At 55.3% G+C, this 22457-nt stretch overlaps 1 protein-coding gene across 1 annotated transcript in view; it reads right to left on the reverse strand.

Moving 5' to 3' along the window:
• Positions 1-21000, reverse strand: part of TAFA3 (TAFA chemokine like family member 3) — a 71482-nt gene extending 50482 nt beyond the window's left edge. The window contains exon 1 of the mRNA XM_073320073.1: positions 20882-21000. The gene's annotated coding sequence lies outside the window, so the exon portion shown is untranslated. The remainder of the gene's footprint in view (positions 1-20881) is intronic.
• Positions 21001-22457: the final 1457 nt, after the last annotated feature.

The following is a 22457-nucleotide window of genomic DNA, read 5'->3' on the forward strand; positions in this document are numbered from 1 at the left end:
GCCTTCTGAGCACTGAGCACTGTGAGCTGGTGGAGGGGGCTGGGGGGGGCAATGGGGAAGGGGCTAGTTTCTTTCCTTTCCTTCTGCTTGACTCACACACCGAGGCTCTGCCCCTCTCGGCACCCGACTGGATGGGATGCCGGTGGGTTAACTTGCCAGGAGAGCAGCATTCCTCTGCTTTCCCAGGTCCAGCACCCCATCCTCCCACACACAGATATCTCAGGGAGCTCTATTCACAGCACACCTCTCACCATTCCCACGTGCACATGGACGGACATTGAATATTAACTAACTGCCCTGGTACAGAGCCTGCAGGGTATCAGCGGGCAGCTACTAGACACACAGCTGTTAACAGGCCCCAATAAGTGCCATCTGTGAGAGGGTGGGAGACACCCGCTAACTCAAAAGAGAGGAGCCGCTGCAACAGTCTCCCTCCCAGCCTTGGCCAGGGTCCTCAGCCTGCCACTGGCCACGGGGAACTGGACTGAGGACATGCCCTTCAGGGTCGGTGATGGAACCACAGGAAATGTAGAACCATTTCCTCTATCAAGAGTGAAATTACAGCCAGGGGCAGGGAGTGTTGCACAGACCATGGGAAGCAAAGCCAGCTCTGGTTCCCGTCTGGTAGGGTGCACCAGGCTGGGCTGCCGCTATCCTGCTCAGGGTCTCTGGGCTGTCCTGAGCTGCTCTCTCTGAAGACGGCACCTGCCCAGTGCAGCGGGGGAGGATCCCAGCAGTGCTGTGTGCCTGGATCCACACCAGCCTGCAGCCTGGAAACCGCTTGGTTCTCCCAGCAAGCAGCAGCTTCTCCGCTCCTGCAATGCACCTGGCTGGAGCCTTCCCTCTGGACTGCTTCCAAGAGGCAAGTGCCAACAGGTCAGGCATCAGAGAGGAGAGAAACATGCTGGCTGCTGGAAACGAGAGCCGCAGCCACCAACACAGAACGAAGCAAGGGGACACAGGCCCCCAGAGACCTGGGCCTGACGCAGTGGGTGATCCCAGAGATGGCTCCAGTGTCCCCACCTGAAACAGGGGCTAACAGCACGCCCCTGCCCCTGCGTGGGGCTGAGGCACCGTCAGCATTCGCAGAGCCCTTCGCCCCGGCTCAGCGGCCGAGTGGGTGGGAGCTGCGACCACGTCAGACCGCGGGCACGTGGCAGCCCGAGGACGCAGGGATGATGGTGCTCGGTGCAGCTTGCCAGAGGAGCTGACATTCCCTTAGACATCTCTTAGCCCTGCTCCACACTGGGGCGGGGGGTCGACAGGAATAACGTAGCTGCAGTCGACGTCCTTAGCCCCACTCACCGCCGGGAGTCGACGGCTGCCGCACCCCCGGCGACTGCCTGCACCGCTCCACGGGAGTCCACGGGAGAGCGCTCGGCGGTCGATTATCGCATCTAGACTAGACGCAATAAATCGACCCCCGCTGGCTCGATCGCCGCAGGTCATGTAGACGCCCTTAGTTAAACTGCTCCTACCCAGAGTGACCTCACCAGGATGCGTTTCAGGGGCATCTCTCGTTCTCAGGAGGAAGCTGCACACACAGATAACTGTCCGTGTCCCTCTCTTCTCCTTACCCGACAGGACAGGGAGAGAGGCTCACACCCCTCTGTAGACTCCAAGTGATCACCGCTCCAGGTTACCTGGCTTGGAAGACTGCCTTGCTTTCGTGGCTTGCTACTCCGGGGCGTCAGAAAATCTACGGGAGCCAGTTTGTTCCCTTCGTCACCAAGATGCGTCCCACGGCAGGCAGAACAGCCACCCACAGCAACCTGCCAACCACCCCCACTTTGCCCACACAATTCAGCAAAGCACTCAAAGCCCATGCTTCACTTTCAGTATGTGAATAGCCCTGAGCATCCCATCTGACTCCCTGGCAAGCTCAGGTTCAAACCCAACTGGCTCTAACCTTGCCTTGTATCGGTCTGTGGCAGAGAAATTAAGCTGTGTGCAGTTTATTTCACGGGGAGTCATTTGGCCAGTTCCTTAAGAACAGAAGTTCTGTGTGATCGGGGAGAAGCCAAAGATCCGGCATACCCTCTGTATCAGAATGAGGGCTTGCCCCTGCGTTCTCGCCAAAAGCCCCCACCCTCCCCTTACTCCAGTCCTGCCATTAACTATAGAACTACTGACATCCTCCACCCCAGAAATGGCTGCATTTCAGTGATGGGAGAACTGAATCCTGTGTATCCGGTGCGAAAACTCTTTACTGAGTGAAAGCTGCTGTGGCCGTAGTGGTTACTGCATGGATACAGAGCACCGGTGAGCAGTGCTTGTTACACCCCATTCCCGCCCCCCTACACGGATCTTCCTTGCTATTGCTGATTCTGGGGGACACTGAATCTTCTCCCTCCTCCACAAGGCTCTGTGGGGTTCCTTTGGTTTTATCCCCTACACACTGCCTTAATCAAGGTTTGGATCGGTGAAGCCTTGGGCCACCAAACTCTTTCCTACACAAAACGGGCATCCCAGCCTTGCAGATCACCAGAATGGCTTGAGATCCTGCTGTGGACTATCTCTGCTAAACTGGCAGCGCTCTTAACACGTATCCTAGCAGAAGGTGCTGGACTAGCAGTCAGGGAACCTGGGTTCTCTTTCAACTCTGCCACTGACCGGCTGTGCTATCTTTGGCCAGTCACCTCCCCACTCTGGGCCCTGGTTTCCCCTCTCTCCCGGTGTCTATTTAGAGTGTAAGCTCCCCGGGGAGTCTCTCTCTCTCTCTCTCGGGGCATGTACAGAACCTAGCACAACACAGCCTCCCTGAGCCAGTGGGATCCCTGCACTCGGGGCAGGGACTGCATCCTGGGCTGCCAGCGGCTGGTGGGAGGTCCCGCGGGCAGGGAGGAAGAGGGTTTTTTCCCCTAATAACGCCCCCTGAGCCTGTCCTGCGGTAGGCATAGGGACACAGCCGCGCTGGGAGGAATGCTGGAAAGGAGCAGTAGTGAAATGCCCCAGCGTCAAGGCAACAGTTCAGAGGCAATGCACATTTCTGCTCTGTCCCAGGCTGGATCGAATTACCCACAAGAGGGAGAGGAAAGCTCATCCCAGGGAAGCTGCCTCTGCTCCACGTACCCCATTGTGAGGGCTCAGGCTGTCTTCGTGTGGCATCCTGGAGTCAAGCTCCCACCTTGACCAGGAGAGGAGCGGCTCCAAAACCTTCGCCAATCAAAGGCAGCTCTGCCTACCCCGCAGTCTCTGCCAGAGCCCCTGCTCCAAGGGGTAACCACACAGCCCGAGAGGGACAATCTTCACACAGTCTCTGCTCTAGAGGGCCCCTCCCAGGTGTCACAGCTCCTCTCTCCATAAAAGCTGGCATGGGCCAGGCCTCCCTGCTTCAGCTTCTGGCCAAGAGGGTCAGGAAGAATCGCCCTCCCCTCCACACACCACCACGGTCTCTGCATTCTGGGGGTTCCTGTACCTCCCTTTGCAGCAGCGGGTGCTATGACATCAGAGTCTGCGCTCGGGTCAGACCCAGGGTCTGCCTGTCTGGCTGTTCCTGTTATTGGGTATTTCTATTTCAGTATCTCCTAAGGTCCCTGTTGGGGAGCAGAGGACCCTGGACTGGCTGCTGTAGAAGCAAGCAGCACAGCACCTAGGTGCGGATCTCCATTCTCCCCGGGGTGGTTTGCATTTCCCCTGCTTACCGCCGTGTTTGCCAGCTGCATTAGATCCCAGCCAAAGCTGCACAGTTCGATAATGAGCCTGGCTCCGAGATGCACCCCCAGTGCTCTCCTGTCTCTCCCACACTTGTGCCTGCCTCCCGTTCGACCTTCGCTCACTTCTCTATCCTTTGCCTGGCTTGTGATCTCTGAGTGCAAGTCATCTTCCTCCCAGCGGCTCTTCACATCCTCAGCTTGCAGACGCCCCACACTCCAGCCCTGCCACTGCTGCTTGGCTGAGCAACGTGGCGGAGATTCAGTGTGTGGAGCCAGCCCTCAGGATGGCCTCAGGCCTGCTCAGCACAGGGATCCGATTATCCCCACAGGAGCACTGGGCAGGTGCCTGGTCTGTGTCTCCGAGATCGGCTGGAAAAGGTTTGTGAAATCTGTAGGGGGGTTGTCTCTCTCTGGCTGGATTTTTGTACAGCTCCCCACCACCACCCACTTTATCTCCCTCCCTCAGGCCTAACCTGACTATTTGCATGCTAGAAAAATACTCATACAAATAGGATTTTACAGCTGGCACAGCGGGAAAGTGACCAGAGGAAAGAACAGAAGCAGAAGGGGTGGAGAAAGGTGTAACTCATGGGGAAATATATCAGCACAGAGATGATCTGGAAAAGCACCGAGGAGATGGCGCATCACAACGCGGGAGATAGGCCACAGGGCAAGAGAGGCCCAGCAAGGCAGGATCACCCGTAACAAGCTGCCCTTTGCTCTGTTTTTTTCGAGTGAATCTGCAGAATACGCCAGGTGCTGGGCACCTTCTCCACCCATTCTGCAAGTGCCCTTCTAACCTGATATATAGCACCTCCTTCTATCTGAGCCCTACCACCTTGCTCCGCCAATGCTCCTTGAACCCGACCCACAGCCCCCCGCTACTCCTGGGATCTCCCTACCCCACACACAGTTCTGCCAATGCCCCTCAGTCTCAGCCTACAGTGCCCCCCACATTATCCCAGTTCTGTGCTCCCCACCCAGCTTTGCAAAGGCACCTGTGTCCTGGGCAGAGCCCCTCCAGAGCTGTGCTGACGCCCCCCGTCAGGATGGACATAGTCCCATGCCCATGGCCACACCCAGCATTGCTGATGCAGCCCAGCAAGGAGGCTGGGTAGACCCTGTGATATACTATACCTTGGGGGAGGGTCTTGTAACCCCCATATTCCTCATCTGTCTAAAACTGTGACATTGCATAAAAAGCATGCCTTGTGAGGCATCAGGGGAAAGGTTATCAGCTAAAAGTCACTGTTCTATCTAAATATGTATATCTTTACTGCATACGAAGTTATGAGAATTGTGTTGTATGTTTGGCACTGAAACATGCTGTAAGTTGGGGAACCAGCCAGATATTCGCTCCCCAGAGACAACAGCAAGGAAAGTAACCAACGCCTGGGCGGTGTCAAACAACCCCTTAACAGCCATTGTCCAGCAAGGGAGCTACAATGCCTGAGGCCACACCAGTGCAATTGCTGAACCTTGCCTGGGGACTCAGCAATGCCCCCAGATATGCCTGGACTTGTGTTCTCCAAGCACATGGGACTGAGGGTATAAAACAGAACACAGGGGCCCCGTGCCTGGCCTTTCTCCTGCCCCCACCTATGCTGCAAGCAAGAAGGACACTCAGAAGACTGAAGACTCCAACAGAAGAGACGGGCCCAGGTTTAAGGACAAACCTGTATATTAAGGACTGCAATATCCATTAGGGTGAGAAAAACTGCTTAATCTAGGTGTTGCCCAGTCTAATAGGGTTGAGAGTTTAGACTGCGTGCTTAGACTTTCTTTTGGTAACTAACTCTGACTTTTTGCCTATCACTTATAATCTTTTGTAGTCAATAAGTGTGTTTAACAGTTTATCTTTACCAGTGGGTTTGCTGGAAGCGTTTGGTCAGGGTGCTTGCTCAAGTTTACAAAGGCTGATGTATGTCCACTTTCCACTGATGAAGTGGTGAACCAATTAATAAATTTCCACTGCTCATCTTGAGCAGTGCAAGACGGTATATTCCTGAGGTACAAGGCTGGGAGCTGGGGGGGATTTGGCTGGTGCCTTTCCCTGTGTGATTCATGAGTGGCTCTGGGAGCTTCATGCAACCTAGCTGGGTGTGGGGCTCCATGTGTGTTTGTGCTGAGTGATCACAGCTCCTGGAGGGGGTTGCTGCTGGTCACTAGCAAGGCATTGTGAGAGACAGCCCAGGCTGGAGAGTTGAGGGGGCACAGCGGTCCCACAGTCCCAGACTGCACCCCGGGGATCCCGTCCCAGACCCCATCGCTGAGAGGGGACTTCCCAGTTCTGTCGCTGAATCAATTAAATGAATTATTACGCAAGCCAATGCTCTCCGCTTGAAGTGGGCATGAGCTGATGGGATACAACTGGGTGACTCCCTTGTGTAAAGACACATCTAGGCAATTTCAAAAGCTCCAGTCGGTCTGTCACCTAAATCTGTGCTCTGATTTTCACACAATAGCCTGCGTTGTCCTGGCCCCTTCAGAGATGGCACAGCCTAGCGTGGAGATACTGAGACCATTTTAAAAATGTGAACTATTTCCTCGATAAAAAAGGAACCAGCCCTCTCTGCACCACTAGGGCCGATTGTGTACGTCCAGCCAGAGGTGCCCATGCAGCACGCTCGGCCTGCAGCACCACGGCCGGCGCACGAGGGAGCGGGAGCCAGGAGCAGAAATGAAAGGAGGGCGAGGATGCTATGTATTGTGGTCTCACCCTCCCTCCTCCCTGAACTGACGGAGCAGCAGAGGTGAGCAGTGCACCCAGCAGCACACACCGGGCCTGCCTGCCCCGAGACACCCACCCACAGAACGAGAGCAAGAGGCTTCCTCACCCTCTGCATTTCTCAAAGGGAAGAGCCTCGATCTTGCTATCTTCCCCCCCACCCAATGCACCCCCAATACCTCCCAGCCCAGCCGGGGGGGTGGGGAGTGGGAGGGATAGCTCAGTGCGGTTTGAGCATTGGCCTGCTAAACCCAGGGTTGTGAGTTCAATCCTTGAGGGGGCCATTTCGGGATCTGGGGCAAAATTGGGGATTGGTCCGGCTTGGACTAGATGATCTCCTGAGGTCCTTTCCAAGCGTGATATTCTATGATTCACGCACACCCCAGCAGGGCAGGATCCTAATTCTTTGTTACGCATTTCCAATGACTTTTTAGAGAAGCAGTAGGGGCACAGCTGGAGGCCAGGAGCCCAGGCTTCCTCACCCAAAGGCTGGTGGTCAGACCCCCTGGGAAAAGGCCATGCTGCTTGTCACTAGCACGTAGGGGCTCAGGGGCTGGTCACAGGGGCTGTTTGCAGCAAAGCATCCTCTGGCAGGGGAATGGCCCAGGGTCGCAGCCCATGACCGCAGGACAGTGAAATGCGGGGGACAGCGGGACTCCTGCCCACTAATGGGCATTGGGGCTTTCCCCTTTGCTGGGAGGATTTAGCCATTCCAAATAAGGCCAAAACTGCTGTTCAGCGCAGCCACACGGTGAGAATGCAGGCAGGGGAGCCAAGAGGCCTGGCACTGCCACTGACTCACCTTGTGTCCTTGGGCAAGTCACTTCTACTTTCTGTGCCTCAGTTTCTCCCGCCCCATAATTGGGCTAGTAACGCAACTGGGTGTGCATGCCTGGCAGTTTGCTTGCATTCCCAGGGGGTTGGAGAAGAGTAATTATTTTGCATTAGCCTGAGAGTAGAGGCAAACAGCAGCAAACAGCAACCTCCTGGTGCAGCCATTTTGCAGACCCTGCTCCCAAGCGGGTGATGAGGGTGAAGGAGATCAGGGTGCAGGAGAGCCGCTCTGAGCAGAGATCTGATCCTATTGCAAAGCAGCACTAGACAATTTCAGCGTACAACTCCCCTGGAGGGGAATTGCTCTTGCTGAGCAGGAAGAACTATCCTGTGTCCCCTCCTTCCTGTCAAGTCCGCAGGGTTAAACACCTTGTCAGCCGTGCTTACCAACCTGCCCTCAGCTGCCAGAGCAGGCTGGCTCCATCAGATGTCAGGAAGAGTTCAGCATTATGCAGGGAGGTTACAGTGCATTAATCAGCCTTTTCTCAGGGCTGGACTGCTCCCAGCTCTCCCAGCTCACCCACCCTATGTTTAGAGCCACGATTGAAATGCATTCCTTCGTCAGGCCTTCCTCTGAAAATGGGCTGCAGGAGAAGCCCGATCTCCCGGTGCCTGCTGCTACAGGGCGCGGGAGCCTTTCCCATACCATACTATGGCCTCTTTCCCACAGCAAGAAGATGCGCAGGAAACCATAGCTCTGCTGTCCTGAGGGCAGCTAGGATTTGCTGCCCGTGATGGTGAGGGGCCCGTGGGAAGGGGACATGAAGGAACACATCTCAGAAATGTGCAGGGGGAACTGAGGGGCAATAAATGGCTGAGCCCCTGCCATCACCATTCAGGCCAGCAACAGGCTTTGACCCAGTAGCCAGACCACGTTGCCCCTCCCAGGCAGCTGCTGTTATCCATGGTTTGTGGAATAAACCGAGGCACGGAAAGGTTCAGGCCCTGATTTCCACCCACACATGCCACTGACTCCCCAGGGAGAGCAGGTGCTTGGTGTACTGATTCGCGGTGGAGGAGACCTGCCAAAGGCCGTCATGAGAACATCTGTGGTCATGAGGAGACCAGGCCCTGCCGCTGCACAAGTGGATTTGCCTACGTGGGGCGTGCAGGGGAAGAGAGCAGTGAGGCAGACTCCTGGGTGTGCACCAATCTGCAAAGCGCCCGGGGGCCAGCTGCCTACTCCGTGAGGGAGGGAGCGCTCTCTGAACCGCTCTCTGGGGAAGCGCATGCGGCTCTAGCAACGTGGCACATTCACACGTGGAACGCTCACTAGTGCTAGGCAGAGCTGGCCAGTGCTGCTTCCAAGAGCAAGATGGGCCAAAACCATTGCACAGAGCCCGGGAACCTCCTCTGATCCGCATCCCCCATCCATCTGCTGAAGGTCAGTCAATAGCAGCCAGATGTTTTCAGATCCTCCAAGGCAATTTAAATGCCAGTCTCTGTCCTTGTGGAAGTCAGGGAAATGTAGAAAATGAATGAATTACTTTAGCAACACCGTCTGCATATAGAGCAGCATTGCTCACCTTGCTGGCAGGGACGGCGGGATGGGGGGGAAGAACCAGGCTGCAGCAAGCATCCTGCCTGGCAGCTCTGATGCAAGTGTCCTACTCTCCACGTGACCCGAAAATGCTTGACAAACAGGCATTTTCCATCATTAACTGGTGTCACTCGAGCCTCCTTTTCAATCTTCAACAACTCTGGTTCTTTGTGCAGGTGGAAACCGTGTCCTGAAACTCCCCCCAGCTCCACTGACTGATCTCCATGTGACAGAACGTGTCCTGAAACCAAACCCAGCACACCGCTTCCCTGAGCCAGGGGCCTGACGCCCAGGAGAGACGTGTCCCCACCACAAGCAGAGCCTGAGCACTTAATTGCTATGCTGTGAGGGGTCTGCTGCAACACGGAGGGGAGTTCACAGGAGCTGCCAGGACCATCAGACTATCAACTCCAGGCCTGTAACAACATTAGGCTATGGAAAAAGATAACGGAGCAATGCTGAGACAGCAGTGCCTGGTGACTGAGGACAGACAGAGGGTGTATAAGGGGACAGAAAGAGAGAGGGATTTGCTCACCATTTACTTCAGACTCCCCAGTGCCTCACTGCTGGTCTGTCCCATTGGTTTGGCCAATGCACACTGATGAAAGGCAGATATCGGGGAGTCATCTTGTCTTTGCCCCAGGCCTGGTGATTCTCCAGACCTCAGGCTCCTGCATCACACCCAACAGTCATCTCTCATGTCTCTGACCTTCCAGAGCCAGTGCCCCACGCTCTCTAGGGCACTGGTTTTCAACTTTTTTTCATTTGCGGACCTCTATAAAAATTGGAATGGAGGTGCAGACCCCTCTGGAAATCTTAACCATAGTCTGCGGACCCCCAGGGGTTGAGAACCACTGCTCTAGCATCAGCAGGGCCTGGGGCCCCGTCCCTGTGGAAGGAGCTGTGACCCCAATGGAGCAGCACTTGGGGGGCACTGGCAGCTTTCACTGGGAGCTGCCTAAAGCCCTCCTCGTGGCTGCCAGGGGGCTTGGAGGGACAACAGGGGATCCCTTCAGATCTCAGTTGCTTGGAAATCAGAGCAGTAATGCTTCCGGACTCAACCTGGGCTGGAAGACGCACGGTCAGGACGAGCCTCAGCGAGTCTCTTTCAGATCCACGCCAGCATTCAGTCTGTATCCCCACCTCCTTCCACTGGCACCCCAGCTCAGCAGGCAGGGATGGAGCGAAGGGACCACCTGCCCCCTTTCCTCCCCCCAGCAGGAGATGAGCACAATCTGACACGATCCAGATGAGACCAGTGACACCCAGTGAGCAGAAAATGCCTTGGGAGTGGATCTGAATGGGTGTGAACCCTCAGGTACAAGGCAGAGGGGTACTGGGATTAGGGGCAGGGTACATTGCCCCTGCATGCACTGCACAGAGTCGGCTCCAGATGCTACCCATGCGAGCGGGGGAAGAACTGTTTTGTGGTCACAGTACTGGGCTGGGACTCCAAAGACGTGGACCCAATTGCTCCGCCACAGACTCCCTGTGTGACACCTGGCAATTCATTTATCCTGCTGGGCCTCGGGTCCCCATCTAGACCACGGCGATGAATCTGTGCCACACAGGTTCAGCATCCACCCTCGTCACCGGAGCACAGAAGCACAGTCCAGCAGGGCATTAAGTGGTGTCGCTAGCATCCTTCACATGCAATAATACAGCAACCTCCCACTCTCTCTGTGCCTCGTCTATTCAGATTGTGAGCTTCTCCGGGCAGGGAACTTCTGCTACTTGGCCCGGCGCAGCGCCCAGCACCACGGGCTCGGAGCTCAGCTCAGGCCTCCAGGTGCTGCTCCGATACGAACAACAGTGACCAAGCAAGGCGAGACAACGTGGGGTTTCTGGGGGAATCTCTTCCTGGAACGGACTCAAACAGCTGTAGAAATCAAGGCTGGCCAAGTGCCAAGCTCCCCTACCTTCTCAAAGCTGTGCAATCTGCAGTTAGTTAAGGAAGACTGAGCTGTTTAGGATAGCTATGAAAGTATAAATAAATTACAGCTGGCCATGCTATACTGAGCGGGAAAGCTCTTGTGTGGCATTGGAAGAGCTGGGGACTGTACCGCCTTCGTGAACGCCCTCCCTGGTGCTCAGAGACGTGCAGGGGATCTAAAGAACTGCATGCTATAAGAGACAAAGTGGAGCACAATCCATCCTTGTGGAACACGGCACGCACTCCAGCTCCGATCAACCTCGCGGGAGCTGGTCCACATAGTTCCACACAAAAACTGTTCCCATCTGGAAACATGATTTTGCACAGTTCACTGTCTTCCATGGGAAAAGGCTGAATTCAGCACAATCTTCTGATTGTCCCAAGCAGGAGACTCCAACCTAACCAGTTTGACTTGGACACTTTGAAACAAAATGACATTTTTCATTCCAAAATGTGGCTCTGACATAAAGAACACCGTTCTGACACGTCAAATCATTTCCTTTGGTTGACACTGTCGATACAGTTCCAATCTGACATTCCCAGCTGGAAAGTTTTCAGAATTTTCCATTGGCAGGCTGGATTTTCTTGCACTGGTTTTCATTCTGATTTGGAACAGAAAGTAATTTGGAAACATCTGACTCTCCCACGGTGTGAAAATGCCATTTCCCATCCAGCTCTACATCTAGGCACACCCAATGGTCATGGGAATGCACTCACCAAACGCTGATGGGTTTGCTTCCTGAGACAACAAAGCAAACACACAACTGTGCTAGAGAGGAGATCATAGGAGCAGAGATTGCCTCTGCAAACAACTTCCAGTTACAGGCGCCTACTCCCAGGACTAGACCCCGTTCCTCTTTCTGTCCTCCAGAAAGCTCCCCTAGTTCAGCACAAAACCGTGTGCTCCAGAACCAAAGGCACTGACCTGGGAGTCAGGAGCCTTGAGCTTTATTCCAAGGGGCTCAGGCACCCAAATCTCCCGAGAAGCCAATGGGAGCTAAGCACCAATGCCCCCTGGCTCTGAAGTGCTGGGCTGGGACCCAGGAGATCTCAGTTCAATTCCTGGCTCTGCCACAGATTTCCTGAGTGACCTTAGATTTAATCTCCGTGTCTCAGCTCCTCATCTGTAAACTGGGGATAACAACGCTGACAAGCTTTATCAAGTGCTTTGGGATCTGTGGCTGAGAAACACTGCACATTGGGGTTCTGGTCCACCATGTGGCTCCGAGGCACTTGGATCATACAAACAACAAATCCTAACAGCAGCTGAGAGAGCTGGCAAGTATTGCCATGACATCCCTATGTAGAGATCTCAAACCTGGGCCAGGAGGAGCACCCCTTCCCCCATACACCACAGAGAAAGCCCTTTTCACCCCATACCTGGAGCTTTCTTGCTAAGGTAGCCCCCAGCTCCGTCTCTTTAATGGCGTGAGGGGAATTCATGGCGCTGGTCCTGCGGGGCATGGGTGGGTGAGTGACTTCAATCCTCTCTAGGGTGGTGCTGCCTAGAGGGCAGGCAATAAGGGCCAATGCACCTGTGAATAAACACACAGTAACACCGGAGGGCGTGACGCCAGCCACGAGGAAGAGCAAGGAATCCTCTCGACCAGTTCCTCCCTTTGTTGTCTGCGTTAGAGCCTCTCAAAGCCCAGCCAATACCATCTCTCTCTCACACACACACACACACACACAGCGAGTGGGAACACAGACAACGGGAAATGTGCTGCGAGCTGCTCAGCGCCTCTGGTGGGAATATCTCGCTCAAGGCTCTGTCGCAGGGCCAGTTGAAAACGATTCCCCCGCCCTGCCTGGAGGGTTTTACGCACGGCACCCCCCTGCTGTGCGCCGTCAGAGGGAACTGGGGCCCAAGCGCAGGGAAGTTTGCTCCGCTCCGAGAGGGAGGTGGCTGGGACACTTTCATTCACCAGTCAGTTTCCCCACTTGGTGGAGGCGGCTTCCATTGCTTTCCTTGCTGATGGGTTTGGTGTGACAGGCAGTGGTGACAATGGAGAGGGAGAGCAAAGCAGGCATGAGAGGCTGAGCAGAGAGGAGATGGAAACCTGCCACCCCCCAGAGTAGGGTGACCAGACAGCAAATGTGAAAAACTGGGACAGGGGGTGGGGGACAATAGGAGCCTGTATAAGAAAAAGACCCCAAAACTGGGACAGCTGGTCACCCTACCCCAGAGACAGGGGCAGATATCCCAGGGCCTTCTCCAGGACTCACTGGCAATGGCCAGCACCTCAGCCAACAGCCTGTCAGAGTCAAGCCAGCTGCACAGGGAGCTAACAGTGACATCCACTGGGAGGCTCCAGGGTAGGGACTCTCAGCCTTCTCTATACCACAAGCCCATGCCACAAACCTTGGGGACACGAGGGAAGGCCCCATGGGTCATGGCCCCAGACTGAGAGCCTGCGCTTCGGAGCCAGTGAGCATGGGGCTCATTTCCCAATGCCAGAGGCTGAGCGTGCAGGGCCATGGAGCCTGGGTTCCCTTCTCCGCACCTCCAGCCAGCCCCTGCAGATATCTCCACTGCTGTCTGCATTCCAAGAGCACCTGGAGACTGCACTAGAAACCGCGAGGTGCGAGGGACCCACACCGAGCCGGTGCCCACCCCAAAGAGCTTGCACAGACCAGACAGAGCAAGGCGGCAGAAAGGAACTAATCTCCACTGACAGGTGGGGAACTGAGGCATAGAGAGGCTAAGTGACTTGCCCAAGGTCACACAGGGAGTCTCTAACAGAGCTCGGAATTGAACCAGCGCCACCTGAGTCTCCCTCAACTGCCATAATCACAAGACCCATCTTGCTCCTGAGCAGCACGGGCAGATGCTGCCCATGCTCTGCCTGCTCAGTGGGCAGAGTCCCCCAGGGTCACCAATGCTGCCTTGTTCACCAGAGCTAAGCCCGCTTTCCAAGGAGTGAAAAGCTGAGCTGGGGAACACCTGCTCCGGTTACCTGCTCACTAGCTTATCAGGCCTGGGGGGGGCGGGGGAGGGTTTGGCATCTTTGGTTTCTGTGTCCCAGTGGCAGACATACCCATCCTATCCCCGCCTGCCCAGGGAAAGACAACAGCCACCATGGGAACCAGCTGGCCAGCGTTCCTGCCCAAGCCCATGCTGACGCAGAGGAAATGCTGCACCATCCCCTGCAAGTGAGGTGGCCAGACATGGATCCCGGACTACAAATGGCAGAATGCATTTCATGACAATGCCAGTGAAGACACCATGGGCTGCTGTCAGGACCGTTGCCAAAAGGCAGGCTGACAGGAATGCTAATGAGCGTGTCAGAGTGTCCAGGGCCTATTCCTCCCTTTTGTCTCTGGGGTCACTTTTCACCAACAATCTGATGCCCCAGAAGAGCTGTTGACAAACTGGGCAAGACTACATGATCAAGCTTAAAGAGATGCTGCATTTGGTGCCTCCTCTTCAGCTCTGGCTAATAACTGCCATGCTCTCCAAATGGAAGAGAGCATTTTTAACATGGGCCATTTTCTGGGCCTGCTGTAGTCAGCCTCTATTGTGCTAGCATCATTGCAGCAGTTGTGTTTAATTTTGTAACGCATTCATTAAGTATGGTACAGAGCTGTGAGTGATGAAGCGCTAAAGAGAGTTAGCGGAGGCTAATCACCAACAGCCATGGAAATTATGATCTCAGCACTAAGGTGTTGATTTCATTTTTACCAAATTATATGGTCTGAAATCTAAAGCCTTGTTTTGTTGTTGTTGTTAAAGCAGCATTTAAAATGCTGAACCTCCAGTTGGTACGGCTCCAGCTGTAACGCCGTTTGGAATGCAGTCTGATGCCCAACAGCGTTAATGAGGGACTTTCTGTCACAATCAATTATGCTCCGAGTTTTGGAAGTCTGGCACATTATGTGCACAGGCTTGTGAGAGAGGATAATTATACTCAGCAATAGTCCATGGGAAAAAAAAGAGGAGATAGGGGAATAGGAATTAGGCGCAAGGTTTTCAATGCAAAATAATACAGCACTCATCTCTAAAGGGATACCACATCACACCCCTCTCAGGCCCAGCGGCTTTGCCAGCTTTTGGAAAGCTATTCTAATAGTCCAGCTACTTCAGGACAGCTATGAGTTTGCAGCATTTTTGGTTGGTCAGAAAGGACCAACAGTGCCCGCAACCTTCTAGGGACAACGTATCAGGTAGTTTATCAAACAAATGTGTGTGTGTGGGGGGGGGGGTTGTAGATGAGATGGGGAGAAATTGAATCAAAACAGTCTCATGATTGTGTTACTAAATGCCAGTACAAGATATGGGTTGGTTGTCTGCTGAATTTAAACACTCCCCTGCAATGTTTGCAGCTCAAAGAATAACAGCATTGGGCTAATGCATGAAAAGCAGGATTTGGAGCAGACTGTAATCTACGGTGAAACTGATTAGTCCATGTCAATTTTCCAAAAGGAGTGAAATATAAAGGGTAAACCAACCCAATAAATAAAAGTAAATTAAGGTTGTACAGTTCTGGACATTGCACTCACCCCTGGTTTGGTTAGTAACACAGACAGTCACGGGTATGATGTGTATCTACCAATATGGAATATTCTCATGCAGCCTCCCTGTAACACTAGGAAGTCTCTCTGTGATCCAGTGTACACAACTGGAACACCCAGTGCAGAGCAGCACCTGGCAAGCAGGATCACAGTAAGTGCACCTCAGCCATCCCTGTCTTCATCTTAGGGCCGAGCTCTGCAAAGTACTGAGCCCCATCACAATCCCACTTGCTCTCAAACGGCTGAGTAAGGCAGCAGTTTTAACTTCCGGCCAGCACCTCTCAGAACCATCCACGAGCTAAGATGGCCATTTTCAGACAGGAGAGAAGATTAATGCTCCAGTCCTTCACTCTCCGAGCACTCTGGGTACCGCCACTGCCTCCCTGAAAGCTAAGCAAGACCTCTGTGCTGGCGAGGGTTTCTGCCCGTTCAGTCCACGCAGGGCGCAATGGGCAAAGCTGTGTCTGTCAGCTCGCCCTACTGTAGTGCCCAGCTGGATGCAATGGCTGCAGATGTTAGCTACAGCAGTAGCCAAGCAAAGGTTCCCTGGTATTACAGGGGGAATTAGTCTCACCAGTCACTATCCTTCATGCCACGTCCCACAAGGCAGAGAAATTGAGAGAGAGCGCGAGAGCGTGCGCGCATTGTCCTCTCCCAAGGCAAACCCCGTGGTGGGTGCACAGCCTCCGGCTGCAGCGAAAGGCTGTTCAATGGGGTGCCTCTTGGTGCAATGGCTAGTAGAGAAATGGGCCCATTGCAGAAGCACTCCTGTCGCTGGCACTAACTGGCATCCTTTGTGGGGGCCTCAGAAGGGAAGCTGGGGATCAGCCAGACCACGGGGAATGAACTCCTTCCGAAGCGTTGCTCCAGGTGAGGGGCAAGGCACAGTGTGGGAGATGGGTACCCTGCCGCTGTAGCTCAGGTGTCCAAGGCCTGGTTTGGAAGGAAACGGCAAAAGCGGTGGGTGGGCTGTAGCGAGAAAGGATGAAAACCAGCTGGCGCATTGCACCACAAGTCTCAGCACCTCCAATACCCACGGCAGCCCTGGCAGGCTGAGGAGTTGGACCCCATCACCTGGACCGGACAAGACCGTGGTTGCTTTCCGACAAATCCTGCTGCTCTCCTCAACAGTAAGAATTACACGGTCTGAAGAGAATCGGAGGATTCCTAGGGAAGTCGGCTCAGGAAGATGTTACTGTCCTTTGAACATAAGCTGATCGTGACAAGGCTGGAAACTCAATACAAATGGGCTCAGTGTTTACAGCGGAGCCCACAGGTCACACTGACTGGTTAACTTTTTCTGTAGTGCCCTCCAGGGGATGAATCAAGCTTAAGAAGCAAATTCACCTGTTCAAATTACACAAGGCAGAGCTCTAGCAGGGTGGGGGAGTTGCTGATGCTGCTTTGGGCATGCATCCCATGAAGCTAGCTTGCCTTCCCACTCATAGGCTGATTGCCTGAAATTACTGTGCAGAAATTGAAACATTCAGCTTCCGCCCTCTGACACACTGTACTCCCGTTGTCCCTCCAGCTTCTGGGCACTTCTCCACCGCTTGCTTTTAGACTCCTGATTCCTTTTTTTTGGTACTCAAAGTGACACACATTAGAAAAGCCTCTGTGACATGACAATGCAGGGCAGGGCTGAGACACAGTGTGGGAGAAGGTTACCTGGCTGCTGAATCTTGGGGGGCCAGGGAGCACAGCACCGTGGGAAATGGGAAAGCAGAGAACGCAGGACTTGCCAGAATTGACCAGCCCCAAAGTCCGCTAGTCTAGTATCCTATCTCCAACAGTGACACCAGCTACTTCATAAGAAGGTGCAAGAACCTGAGCAGCCAGCAGATGGGGGATAATCTGCCCCAAGGGAGTTTCATCCTAACTCCCAACATTTAGACTCTGGCATAAGCCCTGAGGCAGTAGGTTTTATGCCCCTTTTCATTTTAAAATTAGCTGTTAGAGCTCTGGATATTCCTGTTATCAGATGTCCACTCCATCTGTGAATCTTGCCAAGTTGGTGGCCTCCATGACATCCTGTGGCAATGAGTTCCACAGGCTAATTACACGTTGTGCAAAACTGTGGAAGCTGCTGGGATTCTGCCGGGAAGGCCCAAAGGAGGCACAAACACTCTGTCCAGAATGACAAAGCAGCAGCAGCAAGCCCTGCAGGGCTGAACACATCTGCCCATTAAAGGGTCTCTCTCCTTCTCTCTTCCAGTCTGATTTCCTTTCACCTCCTTGCTCATTCCGTCAGCGTTTGCCGCATTCTCTTCTCCACCAAGGGTGAGCAAGGGAGGTTTTAACTTGAATTCAGCCCAAGTGCTGGGACTGACTCCTGCCCTTGCACTTCGTGACTCCCATCTCCTGATGCTGCTGGCATTTTGAAGGTCTGCTCTATTGACAGCTCTATCCTCAGATTCACCCAGGGCCAGGAGCTGCTGCTCTCAGATGGAGAGAGGCAGCTCAGCAGGGGGGTTGATACCCAAGGTTAACAGCAACTAAATCAGTCTGGTCATTCCAGGAGAGTAGGACACTTGACAGCTAAAGTTGTTGTCCCAGTGACTGTCAAGTGCTGCCAGCACGGCTCTGTGCCCCGGGAGCACGCGTGTAGTGCTGCAGAGGAGAGCCTCTTGGATATCTCTGTGCCATGTCACCACTGATGGCCAATCAACTTGAATCATGCAAGAGAGATTATTCAGAGAGTAAGCCCTCCTATTCTCTCTGCCAGGCCAGTGCTAGGGCGTGGGACCCCCCTTTCCATCTCTTTGGGATGGCCAAGCCTCTGGCTGGCACATTCCTCCTTTCTAGATGCCAGGCCCCTGCTGGGAATCCTTCCCCGGACACAAAGGGGCCAATGAGAAGAGGGGAATGCTCATGCCAGGCATAAGGACAGCTCTGTCCCCTTCTGCCCCTTACTTCATTCTACAAGTCAGCTCGACAGGACGTAGAATCTTTGGGCCCGATTCTGATCTAGTATAAATCAGGAGTAGCTCTGCTAAGCCAATAAAATTAAAGCAGGGGAAATGAGGTGAGATCAGAATCAGACCCATCTAGCATCTTAACTCCTGTCTGAACCCCTCTGCTGTCAGGAACAATTGGTGCCAAGTAGGGCCATTTCCTTCCCAGAAAGAAAACCAACTGTTGCTATAACTGAGCTTTTATGCACTCTCAGGCTGCTTTCCAAAGGAGGTCAGTATAATTTACTCCATTTTACAGATGGGGAAATTGAGGCACAAGAGGGGATGTGACTTGCCCAGCATCAGCCAGCAGGCCAGCGGCAAAGCCAGAAACCGAGCACTAGTTCAGCTCTCTATCCACTAAGCTGCCCTCTCCCACTCCCAGGGTTTGGGCAATGGAGCAAGGGCAGCAGGAAATGTTTGCTCCTTTTTTGGTCCTGAGCCAGTCATTTTAGCCGATCAGTTTGCAAGTGCTGGCGCAGGGAAGCAGCCTGGATGTGACTCTCCAGCCTCCACTGCTCCTGTGAGGCTGACGACAACAGAAGGCTCAGCTATTGCATACGCTGGGACAGAGTGAGTGGGAGCAGGAGTTTTCGGACTCATTTTGGAGATTTTACAATAGCCAGGTACAGTGCAGGAAAACACTACATCTCTCAAACGGTGACCAGATGGGAGGATTGACTTCGATCCCTGTTGGTGGGCTGGATGTCACTGTGTGTGCATCCTGCAGGCCACAGCAGTGGGAACAGGACCTGACACTTGCCAGGGTGTGTAGACAGCAGCAGTTCCAGGGGAGCCTCTGCCTCGCTGAGCCGGCAAGAGCCACCCCAAGTTGGTCCTAGCCGGGCGCTGCATTTCCCTGGCCAAGCAAGCCAAGCTGCAAGTCACTCATCAAATCTCTCAGTGCCAGCTGGCTGCTGCCCATCACCGTCACAGATGACTTCCACTGAGACCTGAAGGATCTGCCTCTGCCATGAGTCACTCTCCCAGCTCGGGTCTCTCTCTCGCCTACAAATTATGCAAGGTTTTGAGCTGGGTTTTTTAGATGCACGCTGCAAGCGGATAATTTAATTAGTTTCACTGTTGGTTCAGCCTTGCGCCTAGCAGGAGTTCACCGTTTCTTTAGAACCAGTCCTGTCTGGCATGGAGCCACAGACCTCCCTCCTCACATCTATGCCACCGCTGGCCCTGGTGTCTGCATTCCAACACCTAGGCCCTACCCTGGGCACCAACACAGAGCCGATCCGACAGAGAGGGCACAGGGAGGTGCAAGACAGCCCAGTCTGCTGAGTGAGGCAGCTAGGTGAGATGTAAATGCAGCTAATGGGAACCAGGTCTTGCTGATTTAACTGGCTTTACATCCAACGCAGGAAAGCACCTCCTGTTGGCGGTGCCTCCGTGGAGAACTGCCCGCCTGGGGGAAACTCAAACAGAGACCAGGCTCCCACATACAGATGCACGCCAGCCAGGAGGTCACCCCCCCATACTTATGCTTCAGGAACGTTTCCTGCCCTTGAGTTCCCCACATTCCCCCAGCCATGACTCCTCATGCCACTGGGACGCTCTCCTGCTGAATCTGAGATCACAGCCCACCAGTGCGGCATCACTGGGTTATGACTTCACAGCAGGAAGAGAAACCCAGGGGGAAGAAGAAGAGATGCTGTTATTCAAACCCCAACAGCAACCGGAGAGCCAGGAAAACACTGCCTGGAGCCAGGCACCTGTGTTCCTATACATATTCCCCTCTCCCCCTGAGCCCCCTAGTCTGCCCCAGACAGCAGCCCATTAGTGCAGCCCCACTCCTGCCCTGATGCAAAGGGGTGGGAGGGGTGTTTAAACTCTCCCGCTGCTCCTCCCTGTGAGCAGACCCTGTCTCCATACTCCGCTAACCCAGGAGGGGAATGGGAGGCGGTGGGGAGGTTCCAAGAACGCCACGTAGGGACCTGTCTGCCCCGGGGGACTTACTCCAGATTAGGGCAGCGCGGAAATTTAAGCACAGCAGCTATTTGGGACTAATGCCCCATGTGGACGCTCATATTCCAGAATAAGGGACCCTTTGCCGACTCCGCTTCCAAAGCGATTCTGGACTAAGCGTGTTCCCCCAGGGGGCTCACGGCAGGCAGTGTCCCCGGGGGGAGGGCTGCTGATCTGCATTTTCTGTCCTCCCGCGCCCCCTTTCCAAGAGGCTGACATCTCTGCGGAGAACCAAGTCACCCCGTGACACGCCGAGGGAGGCTGGATCATCCCCAGGAGTCCTGGAAGCCCGGCCAGGGCTGCTCCCCCCGCCACTGCCCCGGCACGCCTCGTGCTCCCCGGGGAGCGCCCCTCCAGCTCCCGGGACCCCGCCCGGGCAGCTTTCCGCCTCACCCCGGACCCTTCGCGCAGCGGCACCGGGAACCCGACCAGACGGGGAGGGGTCCCGGGGCGGCTCTCAGCCCCCAGAGCCCCGGCTCGCTCGGAACTTTGCGCGGAGGCAGCCAGAGAAAGTCGGCGGGTCCGGGCGCGCGGGGAGCTCCCTGGAGCTCGCCTCGCCCTTGCAGCAGGGGGGCGGCCGGGGGCCCCGCACCTGGCTGCAGCGTCCGGCCGCCGAGCCCCGGGGGGGCCGCGGAGAAGCGCTGGGTGCGACCGTGGCAAAGGGGGCGCCCCGGCCCCCCCCGGCTCTGCCCGGCCCCCCCCGGCTCTGCCCGGCCCCCCCCTGCCCGCGGCGGGTCCCCGCGCACCTACCTGTTGGGTCCCGTCACAGGTGTCCCCGCCGCGCGCCCCGGCCGCTGCCCATCCCCGCCCTGCGCCCTGCGCGCCGCCGCTGCGCGGCTCGGGCCGGCCGGGGCTCCCGGGCAGGGCTGCGCTCGGCTGGACGCGCAGCGTCTGGCGGCTCCGCTCGCTCCGCACCAGCCCGGCTCGCTCCTGCGCCGCCCGCTGCAGCCTCCTCGGGGGCCGCCGCGCAGAGCCTGGGCGCCTGCGAAGGGGCGCAGCGACCCCTAGCGCCCGCGCGGCCCGGCCGGCTGCCTCCCGCCCCGGGGAGCCTCCCCGCCCCGCCCCGCCGGCCGGGGGCCCGGGGAGCCGCTCGGGAGCTGGGCCGCCAAAGGGGCCGTCAGGGCGGCTGGCCCCTCTCCCCCGGGTCTAGGGCGGCCAGAGGTCCCCATTGTATAGCGACAGTCCCGATTTGGGGTCTTTTTCTTATAGAGGCTCCTATTACCCCCCGCCCCGCCCCGCTTTTTGACACTTGCTGTCTGCTCACCCTACTGGCCCGGCCCCCAGGACACCGGGCGTAGGGGCTGCTGGAGGGGGACCTGGCGCCCTTCACCCTCTGCCTACCCCTGGGTCTTCAGCACCTGGCCCAGGGGCTCCCCCCCCCCCCGGCTCTGAGTAAGGACAGGCCCCAGTCTGGTGGGGCTCCACTCTGCTGGACCCTGGACCCCCCTAAGGAAGAGGCAGCCCCTGCCCCACAGAGCCTGGGGCGAGGGCTGCCCCTCAGGACAGCACCCGCTCAACTTTAAGCCCTCTTCTTCAATGGGACTTAAGCACAGGCTTAAAGTGGTTTTCTTGAATGGGGGCCTAAGTCATGCAAAGGTGATGGCCCCAGGGCTGGGGAAAGCATTTCAAACCCCTCCTGTGAGGAGGAACAGACCAGGGCCAGATTTAGGGGCAGGCGACCACCTGGGGTGCCAGGCTCCCGGGCTGCTTTTATTGTTAGCGACAAAAGGGAACATGGGATGTCTGAAGTGAAATGTTTCAGGTGTTCCCTATGTGGAGTCATTCTTCACGAACCTCCTAGAACGTTCTGGACCTTTGTAGAACCTCCTGGAACCTTCCAGGCTTTCTGAGAACTACCTCTTCCTCCAGCCCCCTAGAATGGTGTCAGCCATGCCCTGTACATTTCAGTTATTCTTAAAATGAAGACGTTTCTATAAGCTTAGAGGAAACAATTCGTTTTATTTACTCATATATGGCATGAATAAATACAGATTCACAGATCCTAGTGTGCAAATTTATTGTTTTATATGTCAGGGATAACTCAGGCATCCAAATCATGCATCAAAGTTGTGAAATGGGCTACAAATGCAATAAAACGTAAGGTATTCAAAAGTTTAACGATTGGGGGGGCAGAGAGTCTCCTCACCTGGGGCCCCATTTGGTCTAGGGTCTCCCCACCTTTCTCCCAGCAGGGGACGAGGAGCTGCAGCAGTGCGGGAGAGGGCAGGGCAGGGCTGCCATGAGTTTGTTTAGTCACCGGGGCATAGCGTCCGGCTTAGAGTAAAAAGGAGATCATTTTTGCTATATAGGAATTTAACACATTTTT

Source organism: Lepidochelys kempii, chromosome 21, assembly GCF_965140265.1.
Source record: "Lepidochelys kempii isolate rLepKem1 chromosome 21, rLepKem1.hap2, whole genome shotgun sequence".
NCBI lineage: Eukaryota > Metazoa > Chordata > Testudines > Cheloniidae > Lepidochelys > Lepidochelys kempii.